Source organism: Eumetopias jubatus, unplaced genomic scaffold (genome assembly GCF_037043125.1).
Source record: "Eumetopias jubatus isolate StellerSeaLion01/CBP00866 unplaced genomic scaffold, mEumJub1_p1.0 scaffold_3, whole genome shotgun sequence".
In the NCBI taxonomy this organism is placed as follows: Eukaryota; Metazoa; Chordata; class Mammalia; order Carnivora; family Otariidae; genus Eumetopias; species Eumetopias jubatus.
The window spans coordinates 79,317,043-79,333,803 of record NW_028274809.1 but is presented as its reverse complement, the minus strand read 5'-3'; the positions used below and the strand labels follow the sequence as shown (position 1 = coordinate 79,333,803).

The window sequence follows — 16,761 nt, the reverse complement described above, 5'->3', positions numbered from 1 at the left end:
TCTTGGAAAAACAGCCGTCTTGGCTGTTCTATGTCTCAACATAGGCCACCAGCGAAGACCACTTAAAGTTGTTTCCTTTTATCTGGAGTATGAATTCCCCTCTAGCAACTTTCTTTCCTCCTTTTAAATCATTTTGACAGGGCGTCTTTGCTGGGTGCAATTTCTGGGCCCTTTGAAAAGCTGGGGGCAGAGGATTTAGAATGGAACATCCTCTGTTGGGATTTCCTTCTGCTCACGCTGTGAAGGCAGAAAGTTTCTCAAATTTTTATGCCACGAATGGACATTTTTTCGTCCGTTAACTGATGTTTCATTCCATGCGAGATAGCATTTTGGATGTCAGACTTTTTGATGTTGTCTTTTAACACATGCAGGCTCCGAATTGGCTGTGTTTGAGTAATCAACAGTAAGAGAGATAACCACAATGATTCGTCATCGCTGTAAATAATATATGTTTACTGTGTCACAGCTTTATTACTTTTACATTGAACCCAAAAGTTCGCCATTTCCAAGTGGATTCAGGGGAAAAAATTGTCGGGAAGGAATAGGTTTTGAAAAGAAATCAGTTCTCGGGTATTCAGACCCTGAACAGATTTCCCCATGTAATGTAGGAGAGCTGGAAATAATAATATGAAGACTCATGATATTTCCCTTGGATTAAAATCGGTTCATGTCTATCTCTGCCACAAGTAACGAACTTTATAGCTAGCCAAAGTCTACTTTTTTGGCTCTCAGTCTCAAATTTCAGTTGGTAGAATTCTGCAGAAAAGAGACTTTGTTTGGAACAATCAACCATGTTGGTAAGGCAATGTTTTGTTTGGAAATATACAGATTGCTGCTTCAAAGTGCTTAATGAATGGGTATGTGTGTGTTTCTACAACATTTTTTAAGGAAAGTAGAAGACAGGAAATACAAACCTACATATTAAAGAGTTCTGCCAAATGAAGAGCTCTGTACTTTTTTATAAAGAAATTCTCTGCCAAGAGTTTGCCAAAACCTGATTGCAAATGAACATCACAGCTTCTCGCAAACAAATCAGGAAATCCTGTGAATGGATGCCCAGTGTTTTCATGTGCATTGCCAAGCAATCACTGCCCACTGGGTAGAGTTAGGAGGAGAAATAGATTGCAATGCCTGTATATGGGCGTAGCAACATTTTGCAGTTCAGACCATAGCTTCATAGCTATGATAAACCCTCATTTACAAAGCCTTTGATTATTTCCACAAATGGTGGGCAAATAGCAGTCCAGACAGAGGGGTATTTTGTAATTTCTAGCTTCTCGTAGAAAAACAAATGTTGGTGCCTCTTTTCCAAAGACAGGGAAATATGGATTATAATTTATTTTTTATCTAGAGTCAGTTCAGTTTCATTTTTGGGATAAGAAGCTAGAAAATTCCAACTATTAGAACAATAACTTTATGGATTTTTATTTTTAAAGCAGTGTGTAATGAGACAAAAATTAGTAAAATATTTTTGAAGCCAGATTTTCATTGGCCATGCTCTCAACATAATAAATATTATTTCCCGGGTACTTATTTTGTGATAGACAGTATGCTACTGCTTTATTTATTTATCTTTTTAAGCAAGGAGTTTAGTTTTATTTTCTCTGTGCATTTGCAAAACACTTAGGACCAACATAGAAAAAAAAAAAAAAACCTCCTGTGAAAAACATTACACTTAATAAAAAAAAAAAAAAAGGCCTGAGAGGGATTAGTGCCTTAGCCATAGGGAGCAACAACAACTCTGACTGGTCCAAGGAACTGAAAAGATATTGGGAAGATAGACCAGGAGGCAAGAGAACGAGCAATTACTGAGGGGGAAGAGGGCCTCGAAGTGGGCCATGAGGGGGAACTGGAGGCCAGGGTGTGGGCCACGGTGGAGGGAGGGGCCCCTGCTTGTAGCCATAGGGTGTGAGTCGTGAAGGCCCAGTGTATCCGTGAGGAGGCATCAGTGGAGGAGGTCCATGCATCCCATGTGGAGGCATAGGATCTGGGTGACCCATGGGAGATCTAAACGGAGGCCCTCAAGGGGGCATGCCCATTGGAGGAGGTCCAGGATGAGGCATTCTGGGTGGCGGTCAGGGTGGTGGCTGCCCCCCAGAGCCTGAGGGCCCAGCATGGGTGTGTCCTAAGCCATGAAGGCCATGGTGGGCCAGCTGCATCTGAGACATCCCTGGATGGGGCATCCCACCCGGTGGGAATGGGTGAGGATATGAGTGTCCATGTCCAGGATGTCGAGCCCCTGGGGTTCCTGCTGATGGTGGGCCATGTCCTCCAGCCCCAGGAGGCATAGGTGGTGGGGGCATGGCTGGGGGTATCCCAGGTGGAAGGGCTCCAGGAGGCGGCACTGGGGGTGGGGGAAGGACCCAGGAGGAGGCATGCCTGGTGGAGGAAGCCCAGACCCCAATGATGATACCACATGATTGGGAGATGAGGGTGGAGGGGGTGCATCTGCAAACAGCTGATGAAGGCGGTCGGCCTGGGAGAGTGGGTTCTGGGCTGCCGGAAGTCGTTCAGCTGCTGTGCCATGGCTCTCACCCTTGGAGTCCTTCTTGAAGGCATAGGACACAGTGATAGGGCGGTTGCAGAGATATTGCCCATTCATGGCCTCAATAGCTGCATCCGAAGCATCAAATGAAGCGAAATTAATAAAGGCATAACCTTTGGAGTTGCCTGTGTCGGGGTCCCGCATAATCTTCGAGTTTGTAAGATGACACCAAAGGTGCTGAAAGTATCATAAAGCAGCTTCTCATCAATCTCCGGGTCTAGATTGCCAATGAAAATGTTGGCCCCCACATCCAGGTTCTTGTTGTGAGTTGATGCTTTGTTCACCTGTATTGGTTTCCCATAGGGTTTGATCATCTTCACGATCTTAATAGCATACTCAGCATCTTCCTCACTCAAGAATTCCACAAAGCCATAGTCTTGGTGCTGACCTGTGACTCTATTCTTTGGCATGTGGGTGTTGACTACTGGCCCTGCCTGGAGAAATAACTCCCACAGCAACCGTTTGCTAATCTTCTCGTCCAGACCCCCGACATAGACAGTGGCATCCTGGTTCTGCACTGAGTTCGGCCCGGCAGCCACGGCGAAAGAGCTCCGGCCGTCTCCAGGCAGCGATCCCGCCCTCTGACCGCTGACAGTATGCTACTGCTTTAAATACTTCCTGTAATTTTAAAATTTTGGATGTCTCAAATTATTTAGACAGCAAATGACAGGTCTAGATTTTGAACAGAATTCTGTCTTACTCTAAATTATGTGCTCTTTATGACTATATTCTAATGATTTCCTTATGTCAATAATAAGGCAAAGTATCTTGCTTGACTCAAAAATTTTTTTAATTCCAGTCATAATTTTATCCACAGAACCAAATCAGTATTTATTTTCAAAGTATCTCTCATACCTTCCTTATTATGTCTCATGCTATTGCAGTGGCATAACTCCGTCCACTATCTTCACCCTTAATCTGACCCAGAGCCAACGAATAAAAGGTATAGAAACTACAGCCTCTTTTTCCTTGCCTGTGGCAGGCATCACCAACAGAAAATGGCACCCTTCTCCCTGCAGCCAACCTCATGCTGTATTCCTCATCACAGTGTTCTGGGAAACGATACCAGTTATCTGAGTTCACACCCAAGAAAAAATTATATTTGCCATCAAGGATTCATCTCATCTTGTGCACTGTTACCAGAAAAACTCCTTGAAATACTTCCTTTATAATTTGACTGTCCTGATCAAAATTAGTCTGTGGCTCGATATTGCCTACTCCCTAAAATCAGATCCCTTAGCTCCTCCGAGCTTTTTCCAAATGTTCTTCTCAGCCTTTTCTTCCTCCCCTTTTACTCTTCTACAGAGATTTTTACCTCTCATGGCCTGGGAGTTTGCATTCTCCTAACCTTTGTATGCTTGTTCTCTATCTAAGAATGTTGCTTTGCTTCTCGGTGGTGATAAAATCATACCAATAGTTTTTAGATCAACCCCCCAACTATTTTGAAACTAACTGACTTGTTTTTCCTCCAAATTTTCAATGTGGTAGAAGTTCTCTAATCTGATGAGATCAAGACCAGTAGTTGACAGGTCAATTGACTACAAAAAAAAAAAACAAAACCGCTTAGGGAAAGAATCATAGTCATGATACCTATATTTCATAAACATTCCAATTTAAAACTCAAAAAGCTGTACATTAATTCATCAAACTTTTGATATAGGGCCATTTTTTTTTTTAATTAAAAGTCTGCTGATAGAATTTAACAGCATCTTTCTTTCATACAACACACCCATAATGCATCCTCCATGATTCCCAGTTTGGGTTTATTTAAAGTGAAGCAAGGGGTGCCTGGGTGGCTCAGTCAGTTAAGTGTCTGACTCTTGATTTCAGCTCAGGTCATGATCTCGGGGTCATGGGACTGAGCCCTCTGTCAGACTCCACGCTGAGTCAGGAGTCGGCTTGATGTTCTTGCTCTTCCTCTCCCTAAGCCCCTCCTCCCACTTGCACTCTAAATAAATAAAATCTTTGAAAAAATAATAAAGTGAAGCAAGAACCTTCCAAATATTGTGAATACAAAGTCCTCCTATATTTCTGTGATCTTTCCCCCTAATCTTTTTAGGGTTTTTTTTTTTTTGCAATACTTAATTTGTTAATAATTTTTCTAGCCATTTATATTTAAAAGTCTTTATAAAGCAATCAATTTCATTTTCATACAAAAACTCCACACCTCTCTTTATGCCCCCATATTTTATTGATTTCATTATGTGATTTTAATAACAAGTACATTGACATATGTGGAACAAACATGCTTGGGCAGTAGTACTCAACTGCAGGTGTCCTAGAGGGTGGTAAGCTCACTGTGAGCAGGGGGCCTACTATGGCAATGTATTTTGCTGAGCGGATGGAGAGCTAAACTTATTCCAGAGAGTTGGTTAAGTGAATGGCAAAGAAAGATTCTTCTCATTTATATTTATAGTCTGTCTCATTGCTTGACTCTGATGATACGCAGCTTTTGAAGGTGTGGGGGCGGCAATTGTCTTTCTGTGTAGACTGTTGTGGTTGGCTGTAGAAGGCAGGAAAATTGTTTGAGTCCCTTGGATTCTTCCTTACAACAAATCATACTGACATTATAATGAAAATAGAGTATTCAATAAATTCTTTTTGCTGATTAAACTCATCCTTGCTAGGTGAAACAAAAAAATTTTCTAGAAATCCACAAAAAGGAAACACTCTGGAGGTTCACAGTTCAAACAATACTCCATAACTCGGACAGGGACAGATAATCAGAACATAAAATCATTTAGGAAACTAAGGGTGCGGTTCCTGCAATAAAATTTTGGATACATTATGGATATAATGCAATGTTCAAGGCACAGAATAAATTAGCACTAAATGGGGTAATTGTTTAAATAAATAAATAAATAATTTACACTGAAGAATTTAAATAATTTTCTGGAAGCTCAAAAATTTTAGAAACCTTTCTGTTTCCGTGATCTAGGATCTAGACACATCACTCTAACATTCTCAGCTTAACAAAAGAAAGTGGAAAGGGTGGGAGATCTGCCCAAGGTCACAGAGCAAGTGATCTAAACATAGCTAACCAACCACAGGGTACCCAAAATGTTCTTAGTCAAAAGACTTAAAAGCTTTTTTCCCCAAAAATAACTGCTTCAGTCAAAGAGAGAAGGATAATTGCTACTTCTACAGACAACAGAAGAAACCAACACCATTTCATCCCAGAGAGCAGCATTAAATGGCCACCCACACACTCCATCACATATTTATCTCCTCCAGCTGCAAGACCCTCTTCTCTCTGGCTTCCCATTGACCTAGAAAGAAGAACTAATGAATAAACAAAGTCTAAAACAGATGCAAAGGCAGAATGCATGAAAAGTGCTACTGCACTTTAATTGAATCTCTGGGTCAGCTCTTGCCCGCTCGCTGGTGCTACAGTCAAGGAGGCACATCAGCTCTTCACAGAGACGGCGGTGGCTCTACGTCGGCCAGGACAAACGCCTGGCTGTGCAGGACGGGAGGCCTCAGCTGGGCCTTGAAGAGTCCTCAGTTTAGGTGACTGGCAACCACTGGCTAGGGCAAATTTGATTCCTTTCCTTTCATCTCAACCACAGGCTATCGGTGGTTGCTGAAGGCAATCATGATTGACCAGATGTACGGTTGTGTCAGATGCCTACACTCAAGAGAGTGCTCTGGCACTCAGGACAGTCGACAATTCATCCATTAGAGATGCATTTCTTTAAGGCAGGGGGCAAACACTGGTGGCCCATTCGGCCTTTAGATGGATTTTGTGTAGGCCACACAGCTGTCTGTTTATTCATTTAAAGAAGACTGCCAGTGCATTCAGATGCGGCATTTGCCGAGTTCTGTAGAGTAAATACTCTCGCAGTGTCTGATTTCCAGCCACCAGCATGACACCCCCAGACGCAGCATTGGGAGGAGGTGTGGGGTAGCACGCCATTCGTCATTGCACAGCGTCTCCATCATACACATACCATAGACATAAAGACGCTAAGGTGTGGATGTCATGGTAAAGCATAGTAAAATAATTAGAAAGCAAAATCATTATGATGAGCTTTGAGTATTTGTTACCTTTGTTTAATGTGACTGCAAGTTTTTATAATTTAAATTTTCATGCTGGCTGTGTTCCATAACCAGCTTTCAGAATCCTTGAAAACCCACCACTTGGCTGTCATGAGTCAATGCGGGGCAGCTGCAGGACTGCACAGCATGCACGGGGCATATCGTGACCAGAGCAACCACAGCCACAGCGGTTCAGGCTCCAGAAGCTGGATTTGATTCCCAGTTGGCACATTTACTAGCTGTGCGAGCTTGCACAAGCTCCTTAACCACACAGAACCTCCATTTTCTCAGGTGGAAAAATAAGTTAATAATGTTTATTTGGTGACTCTGTCGTGAGGAGTAAATAAAAAGTACATGTGAAGGGCTTAGCACTGTGTTTGTCACATAATAATCACTCTGCAAATCGTGACTTTGACTCTAGGTAGGAATTACTTGATTAGATTTGTTTTGCTGCTATCTTGAAAATCTGCCCGCAGGACCTCAAAGAAATGAGAAATTCATGAATAGTGGAAGGAAAGAAACCAGGGAGCCTAGGAAAGACTGGCTGAAGGGCGACACAAGGGCGCTGAGAAAGAGTGAGAACAAGATAGGATCAAAAGATACAAAATTAGGATAAGAGAAAGTAACTCAAAAATGCAGTTGTTTTTCTTAGGGTCCATTCTCAATTTTTCACAGACTGTATAATTTCTGCATAAATTGTTGAAGTCATTTCCTTGAATGGACAGCATCAAGTGTCAAAACATCCCATCCTATCCATTTGGCCCAGAAAATTCAATCGGTAGCAGACGTGTGACCCACATCCAGCCAGTTAGATACGCTCTTACCTTGAAATTTGGAATTGATACCTGGAGACTGAAGTGAGGTGTTGCTGGGAGCAGCCATGCTGGGCAGCTCTGATTGGTCATGAGAAAACGAGGCAAGGAAGCCAATCTGCAGAGGTGGAGAAAAGCAAAGTAGCAAAACAGAAATAGAGATGGCTGAGCCCACAGCAGGAAAAAGGAGACAGGAGACCAATGAAAGCTTTCCAGTTCTTATGAAGTTTGGTTGTACCCCTCAAACTTTGTTTCTGTAAGATGAACCATTTTCTTTATGATAAAAGTCCTTTACCTCAACAAGCATGAATGGGCATCTATTCCTTACAACCCAATGATCCCTGACCAGATGATCTCTGCCCGTTCTGTGAAAATATACAAAAATCACAGTAGATTGTAGCTTGAAGAGATGAGATTCCAGCACCCTTGGTCAATGTATGATCAATGAATTCAATGTTGCCCAGAGAAATTAAATGATTCGCACTGAGTCACATATTTAACAAGTAATAGAGCTATTCTAAAGCGTGGTTCGGCTGGGTCCATGGCAGGGCCACGCCCCTCTGCAGTACGTTACTGGTGTGCTTCCAATTTTGGAGTGGTAGCACATTCAAAATCCCTTGAGAGTGATACATTCTCAAGGACCAAATCTCAGTGTCTCTTTTTATGAATAAGGTCAGATAGAACAGAGCAGAGCAGGAAGCTGGTCTACTGAGAGGCAGGGTTAAAACATGGGCTTCTCAGTTTGATTGGCCCATGTTCAAATCCTGACAAGCTGTGTGACTATGGGAAAGAAACATGGCCTCCCTAAGCTCCAGTTTCTCCTCTGAACAATGGAGACAAAGAAAATTATCTAATTTAGAGCGTCATTGGAGGATTAAATAAATACATGAATGTACTTAGCATATTCCCCCCACCCGCCATGTAGTAAACATTCACTAAATGTTAAAATTGTTCTTGACCTTACTATTGTCAGTTGGTCAGGTAGGAGTCCCCCAGTGGGTTCTGTGTCATTTTACCTTTGGATGCACTGATTTCTTTCCTTAATGTAATGATGTAAGTTTATATAATTTCCTTGACTTAATGGTATAAGTGTATACAGTCAGTAACAACGTCCACACATGCATATTTCTACATGATACAAATCATTCCTTCAACAGTATGTTATTTACTAAATCTTTTCTTAAGGATGGGAATGACTTCAGTCCAGAATATAGTTGAGATTTAATGTGCTTTGAAAATAGAAACTTTTATACTGGGCGATTAAAAATGTGGCACTAAATGTAATAAACCATGGGTGCTAAGAGTCAGCATTAAAAGTAAGCACTCACATTTACTAGAACTCCCATGAGGCAGAGCTAACAAGAATTACTAAGCCAGCAGCTCAAATCAGGAGATAGTATGTAAGCACAGCCACACTTCATTAATGCAGAAGCGCTGAGAAACTGTTTTCAGCCAGAAGCAGTGTAGAATGCAACATAATTAAACAAGTGGAGATGGATCAACCTAGAAACTTTACAAGACATGATTACAGCTTTAAAATTCCATGATGCAGTGTTTATTAGCAAGATCATTGTAATCTAGGGCAGCAATTCTCAGGCTTCTGTGGCATAAGAGTCAACATGAGGAACTTGTAAAAAAGGCGTTTTTTGGATCCAACCACTGGATGTTCAAATTCAGTGGTTCTGTAGTGCTGAGCAGTTACCTATAGTTTTTAATCGAGTCTCTGGGTAATTATAATCCAGGTGATCTTAGCATAATTCATTCTGAGAAACACTGCCAAAGAATCTTAGATCGAGTAACTTTTCTTTTTTTAATCTTTTTTTTAAAGATTTTATTTATTTATTTGAGAGAGAAAGAGAAAGAGAGAGAGAGAGCAGGAATACAAGCAGGGGGAGTGGGAGAGGGAGAAGCAGGCCTCCCGCCGAGCAAGGAGCCCAATGTGGGGCTCGATCCCAGGACCCTGGAATCATGACCTGAGCCGAAGGCAGACGCTTAATGACTGAGCCACTCGGGCCCCCCTTGAGTAACTTTTTTTTTAAAGATTTTATTTATTTATTTGAGAGGCAGAGAGAGAGAGATCAGAAGCAGGGAGAGGGAGAAGCAGACTCCCTGCGGAGCAGGGAGCCCGATGTGGGGCTCAATCCCAGGACCCTAGGATCATGTCCTGAGCCGAAGGCAGACGTTTAACTGAGCCACCCAGGCGCCCCGCAAGTAACTTTTCTGACAGGAAGGAAACAAAATTCTGCATAAGGAGCTCTTCTCAGCAGTCTCAGAATGGAGGCGGATCAGACCCTTAAAAAAAAAAAAAAGAAAAGAAAAAAACAGAACAACTCAAACTATGCAAGTCTTTTCAATTAACTGTACCCTGACTCTCTCTGAACCTTAGAGGCCGGGTTCCGTGGAAATACCAGGTGTTAGTGTTAGCTCAGTCTGTCTCAAGGGAATCGAATGACTCATGTGGAACAGCAGAAGCATAAAGGAATCTCAAGTTCAATGAATCATCCAGTAGACAAGAGAGGTATTTTTCAATAACCTGAAGATATAAATAACTGAACATACATTTCTGCAATAGTGATTACCAAGGACTTACTTTAAAAACATCTCAAAAATGAAGGGATTCTAAATTGTGGCAATAATATGCTTCACCCGGTGGACTGTGGCAGCAGCCACCCCGCCAAAGAAAGCAGCTGCAAAGAGGGTCTCCAGTAGTCACCGGACAGCTATTCAAATCTCAGCTCTGATATCAACTCACTCTGCAAGTCCGGGCAAGTCATTTCACTTCTCCGGATCTCAAAGTGGACTTGGTATCTTGAAAATTCCTTTCTTTTCCAAAGATCTGCAATAAAGTGCTTACTGTGTGCAGGAAATCTTCCACACACTTCACTTAGAAGTCAACCTATTTAATACTCCCAGTCATCCTGTGAAGTCTGTACCCATACTTGAATGACTCCTGTTTTATGGGCGAGCCTACTGAGGCACAAAGAGGTTAAGTGGCCTAAGGTCACCGCACTGGTTTATTTTACGTGTTAACTAGACTGGGCCACAGTACCCACATATTCGGGCCAACATGACTGTTGTTTCTGTGAAGGTGTTTTGGGATGAGATTTACACTTAAATTGGTAGACTCAGAGTAGAGCACATTACCCTCCGTAATGTCGTTGGGCATCATCCAATCAGTGGAAGGCCTAAATGGAATAAAAGCTGATCTTCTAGAAGTCCCAGCCTGCCAGCCTCCCTTATCAGATTTTGGACTCAGCAAGCCTCCAAAGTTGTGTGAGCTAACACTTTAAAATAAATCTCTTTGTATCGTATGCACGTCCGTGCTAGTGGCTCTGTTTCTCAGGAGAACCTGACAAATACAGTCACACACTATGCTGTTAGTACTAGTGGTACTAGTGGTAGAGCCAGGTTGGGGCCCCATGCAGCCTGGCCCCCCAGAGGGAGGATAACCAAGATTCTAGAATGCCAGAGGTTGGCCAAGCATCCCCTCACTGAAGTCAGAGCTATCAGTGAACATCGACTCATAAATAGAATTTATTCTTAATGGTTTTGCTCTGCATGTCTACAGTGATGGTCTCATTGAACTGGACATAATCCACTCAGGAAACATGAAGCTCCAAGTAGTGATATTGAAGACCCTAACACCATACATATTTGATTACAGAAAATTATGTGTTTGGGGTACATCCCTAATCTCTCAGAGTTGATTTTAGAAAGCAACTGCCATCTTGCAAAAAGTCCTAATTGACAGAAAAAAAAAAAATTGGCATAAGGTAGTCTGACCCACAGTGGTAATTTGGTTTTGTTTTTTGTGTTGTTGTTTTGGGTTTTTTTTTTTTTTTTGCTTTTTTGCTTTTTTGTTTCTTTGTTTGTTTTCCCTTATTTGTTAACCTTGCTCTCTGTTCAGTAGATGCTGTCCTGGAAGATTCTTGGAACACTTGTAGGTGGTAGGTGAATTTAAAACTGTTGCTATAAAATTCCATCCTATTTTATTTCAATTTAATTAAGTAATAGAAGGCGCTTACACTTTCTTTGTAATGGGTGCATATATGCCAATAATTATTTTTCTTTTCAAGACCGAAATTGAATTCTTGACCCTTAAATAAACCTTAAATAAAGGTGACCTTGGAGACATGGCTTCAAATTAGTCCAAGAATGGCTATCATCGACCAATCAGTCATCACCAATATCCAAATATCTGGTAAGGAGAGAAAAAGCTTCTTTTCACTAAAAGTCAGTTTTGGATTTCTAGGGAGAAGTCAACAATGGTTTCAGACACTCAAGAGAAACCCCTACCTTCAAATGCGCTCAGCGTTAAGGCTTGCGGGGCTTCGCTGGTGGGGGTCAGCGGTCTCCACTGGAGATGTCTGGTTTGAGCACCTGAAGGCTGGTAGCGCAGGAAAGCTGGGGCGCCCCTGAATGAAGGAAACATTTAGCTAAGGTTCAAGATCACTGGGCTCTTTTCTGGTTTTCACACATGAGTCAAATGTTATCTATAACTACCCTGACCCAAACTATTAACTCTGAAGCTTATGTAGCAGCGGAGGAAGAAGGAGAGGAAGCGTGAGCTGTTCTGCTTAAGGCAGAGGCTAAGCCACTGTGGCCAGATTCAATCAGTGTAAGAGAGACAGGTTTTGAACTGCTTGGTGAGTTTCCTTCTTTCCAAATGTCTAGACAGCTGAAAGGGTGTGCAGACTTGCCTCTGACTCCTCCCGTTAAAGGCCTCTCTTCACATAAAATGTCACTGCTTATATGGGTTTGTTTGTATTATCTTTGAACTTGATGTGTATTATTCTACCTTTGTTAACATCCATTCCCACTTTCTATAAGCTTTAAACTATCCCAGATGCTGAGCAAATGTGGATTCTTTGGAAGGCGGCCGGCCTCTGTAATCTAGTGGCACAATCACTAGCCCCTGTCCAAATTCAGTTACTGTCAATTTTAAGCATGCATTGTCTGGGGGCATTTTATATGCTGCAGTTGAAGACAGATGCCAAACATGTAAAAATGTAACCTTGACCGACCGCTATCGGCGTCTATGCTGGGGTTTAAAAGGAAAATGGACTCTCAAGGCTGAATGCTTATCTGCTGTTCACAATCGCTTAATGCTCCAAAGTGTATGCTCCCAATGTCAGCTCTTTAGTTGCCTGTCAAGGAACTTCCCACCAGGTATGTAGCTTCCAGTATATTCTGTACAGAATATAGCTAGAGCTTTAAGGATGTCAAGGTGGATATTAAATATAGGAATCAGGATCAAAGCCACGTGATGCTTACTTTTCCTTGGCACCATAGTGTGACCAGCTTCCCTGCATCCAACCTCTGTAGAGACACGGTGTTTTGCTTGGTAAAATTGTGTGTGGTAAAATTACACCCCACACTGTTTCATGCAGACTTGACACGGGCGTAATAAAAACGCATGGTGCACATGTCTTCTGCGGGGATTTCGATCTGCTCCCTTATCCTCAATCCTCTGCTGTACTTCTACGACTACTATTATTTTTTTTCTTTTTTATCTTAAGCTCTAAACGTGAAAGGAAGAGAGGCAGTCACAAACAAATGAGAAGAAAGAGAACAAAGCTAATACAGAGAAACAGTTTCCTGGTCTCAATAGATATTTTGCAACAGGGTTTTTTGTATTATTTATGAGGCTATGTTAACAGACCAAGGAAAGAAAGAATATTTTAAAAAATCAGATAATTTTAGAATACATAGCGTGGACCTAGGGAAAATATATCAGCTTTTGTCCAAAAAAAGATCAATATCCTCCTTTTAAAAGGAAGCTTTGGGAAAAACAAAACAAAACCTCCAAATGATATATAAACTTCCCAGAGCTTCCTAACATCAATGGCTCTGTCTTTATGCTGGTATTTGAATTGATTTTCTTCCACTCTTTGTTTTTCTTTTTTGGGGGTCTTTTTAATGAGCAATTTTGTGCAGTCAGTTTGGCCATGTAATAGATCTAATTTTGCTGATAAAGAAGATTGAAAATAAATATGGTTCTAAAAATCCAGCAGAAACTATTAAATCATTGATTAACCAAGTAAAAACCACATCATATTTTTGGTTTAACCACTTGTTTAAGTTATGTGTGAGACTTTCTTCTATAGGAGTTGAAAAACTTGATTAATGAAAGCTGGCCTCTGTGGAAAAAAGAACTTAGTTGTTCCATATGTCATAAAAAGGCTTGATTGGAGACTGAGCAGACTATAATTTTTTCCTTCCTGGAGGAAAATGTGAAATTCTTTCCACAGCTTTTAGACTCTGATCTCAAAGCTAAATGAATTATGTTTGTCTTTGGGAGTTTTCTTCATGTGAGCCCAGCCATATCAGGATGGACTCATGACAAGTGGGGGCAGGCAACTGCAAACAGTGTAATCTTCAGGATCCTGAGCTTACCCCATTCCTCTAATACCCCACTGCCCTAACACACCATTATTAACAAGGTAGTGGGTCTTTAAATCTTTTGAGTCTTCAAAAGCTGAAATCATCAGTTAAAAACTAGTTTGATCAAAGCTTTGTGTGAAAGGAAAAGGGTGCTAAAAAAGAGAAAACTCTAGAAAAATCATCATTTTGCCTTGGGCAAGATCTGAAGCACTAACCTGTTCAGCTATCCTCTTGGGGTTTAGGAAATTGCTAACTTTGTTTTCATCTCAGATACAGATAGGTTGTGGACTGCCTTTGATCTCTCCAGGCACTGATTGGAAGCAAGCAATTTCGAGAGTCTATTCCAGTTGTAGTCCAGCCAGTGCCCAGTGAGGAGATGCCCATCGAACTCCTGCATGTTCTGGATTTCTTCACTGCTCATTACTGGTTTGTTGGATAAGGAGGTGTAAAGTTGAGAGGGATGGTGAACATGATTGCATTTGGCAGAGCAGAGTTCCCTGTCACTGGAAAGAGAGATGATTGGTATTGCTTCTAGGTATCTTCTTATCCTAAAACACTGTGATGAGGGAGTAATGGTGGTTGGGGAATGTGGCTGGGAGTATGGAAGGTAGGACCTCTCAAGACTTGAGGAATGAAGGGGGTGCCTGGGTCGCTCGGTCAGTTAAACATCTGCCTTTGGCTCAGATCATGATCTCAGGGTCCTGGGATCGAGCCCCGTGTCGGGCTCTGCCCAGCAGGGAGTCTGCTTCTCTCTCTCTCAAATAAATAAATAAAATCTTAAAAAAAAAAAAAAAGGACTTTAAGGAACGGATCAACTACACCAACTACACCAAGCATTATACTATATACTGGGGATAAAAAGATGAGTGGGCTTTCCTGCCTTAAATAATGACAGCAGAGTCAGAGAGTCTTATATGCAAATAGATGACTTTGCAAACATATACAATGTGTGCAATAGTATTTAAACTACAGAAGTAGTACAAAGATAGGAGTGATCACTTCATTGTCTTGAGAATAAGTTCAGGTTTCCCATACATTAAGGTAAGAGAGGATCTTTATTCAGAATGTACAGTTGACAAAAGACCTTAACAGTGGAGTACGGTGTAGCTTTTATCTGGACCCTAATGCCCTCATTTTCGAGGAGTAAGTTATAATATTGAGGGTATGTGTGTGTGTACATGCCCTAAGTGAAAATGTCAGTAGAGCAAATGCTTTTCTTCTACTTCCCGTTCTTCCTAAGTGGGCCAAATTGTCCTTAGATCTCTTTGCTATTACTTCCATTTGTGGGTAAAATTTGACTTTTACAGGCTTATGCTGATAACTAAGTTGGGATAAGTGAAGTGGAAGCCATATGGATTCATAACTAAGACATGTAATGGATTTGCACAAAATTGTATGATTTTTTGTTCAATTCCTTAAAGAAAATGTCATAAGCAAGGGAGTCATTTTTTCATCATCCCAGCTGAGAAGAAATTGGATTGAAAGAAATTCTGAGAACATGGAAGAAATCAAGCCAGTTTATAAAAGGTCTTTGAAAAATCATTTACTCCTCGTTACTTCTGACACAGCACAAACACCAGAACTGACATTTGTAGAAGCAAGTGAAAATAAATAACAAAAACACCAAAAAAGAAACAAGATTTCCTTAATGAGAAATGCATTATCAAGTATATCCTACAAAGGGAATAAAACAGCACTGTTGAAAACAACTTTCTGTGATGATGTAAGTGTTTTGTATCAGTGCTACTCAACACAGTAGTCACTAGCCACATGTGGCCACTGAACACTTGAAATATTTCTAGTATGACTGAAGAAATGAATTTTTATTTTTTTCGTTATTTTTTGCTAACTTAAATGTATTCTTTTTTTTAGTTTTTTATTTGAGTATAGTTGATACACAGAATATTAGTTTCAGGTGTACTACATAGTGATTCAACCTCTCTCTATGTTATGCTGTGCTCACAAGTGTGCCTACTACCTGTTACCATACAATGTCATTACAATATCATTTATTATTTCCCTATGCAGTGCCTTTTATTCTGATGATTTGTTCATTCCACAACTGGAAGCCTGTACCTCTCACTCCCTTTCACACATTTTGCCTACTCTCTCACACCCTCCCCTCTGGCAACCATCAGTTTGTTCTCTGTATTTATAGGTCTGATTCTGGTTTTATTTGTTTGTTTATTCACTTGTTTTGGTTTTTTTTGAATTCCACATATAAGTTAAATCAAAAGGTATTTGTCTGTCTCAGTCTGATTTATTTCATTTAGCATAATACCCTCTAGCTCCATCCATGTTGTCGCAAATGACAAGATCTCAACCCTTTCTTATAGCTGCATAAAATTCCATTGTATATATTAAATTTGAATAGTTACATTTGGCTAGTGGCTTGTGTCTTAGATATCCCAAGTCTCAAAAATAGCACTAACAATGAAGAGTACTGAACTCTACTCCAAAATCTTTCACAATTTTATTAGTTGCTTTTCATCAACTATTTCCTTCATATCACTATTCTCCTACCTTTAAAATGGTGCTAACAATTTACAGTCCCAAAGTAAAGATGTCAGTGACAATATGATTTGACATGATCTCCTTAAATACCAAAGTCTTATTGATAGATTTCTAGTCCAAGATATAAGAGATTTTGAGATTAATTCGGGATTTTTATAGAATTACTTCAGGTAATATAGTTGTAGAAATGATTAGGAAAGGTTTCCCTGATCAAAAAGTCTAAAAAATGATAGAAAAATAGACTTTTATATGTTATCAACTAAATGTAATTGAAGGTAAATGAGGGAGCAATGCACTCTGATCGGGAAAGGACTGGGGTGTGGTGGATGTGGGCTGACGGGGATGGGGCAAGGAAGGAAGGCCATCCTGCACACAGCAGTACAGCATGAGCAAGGCACAAACGTTGGGCCAGGGTGGGGCCTTCAGGGCTCCTGAGTTAATCTGGCACAGCTCCAGTGTAGTTCATTA

At 40.9% G+C, this 16,761-nt stretch overlaps 1 pseudogene; it reads right to left on the bottom strand.

The window, feature by feature from the left end:
* Window positions 1–1,805: 1,805 nt before the first annotated feature.
* The window catches only part of LOC114216473 (splicing factor 3B subunit 4-like), a 57,620-nt pseudogene continuing 42,664 nt past the window's right edge, over window positions 1,806–16,761 (bottom strand).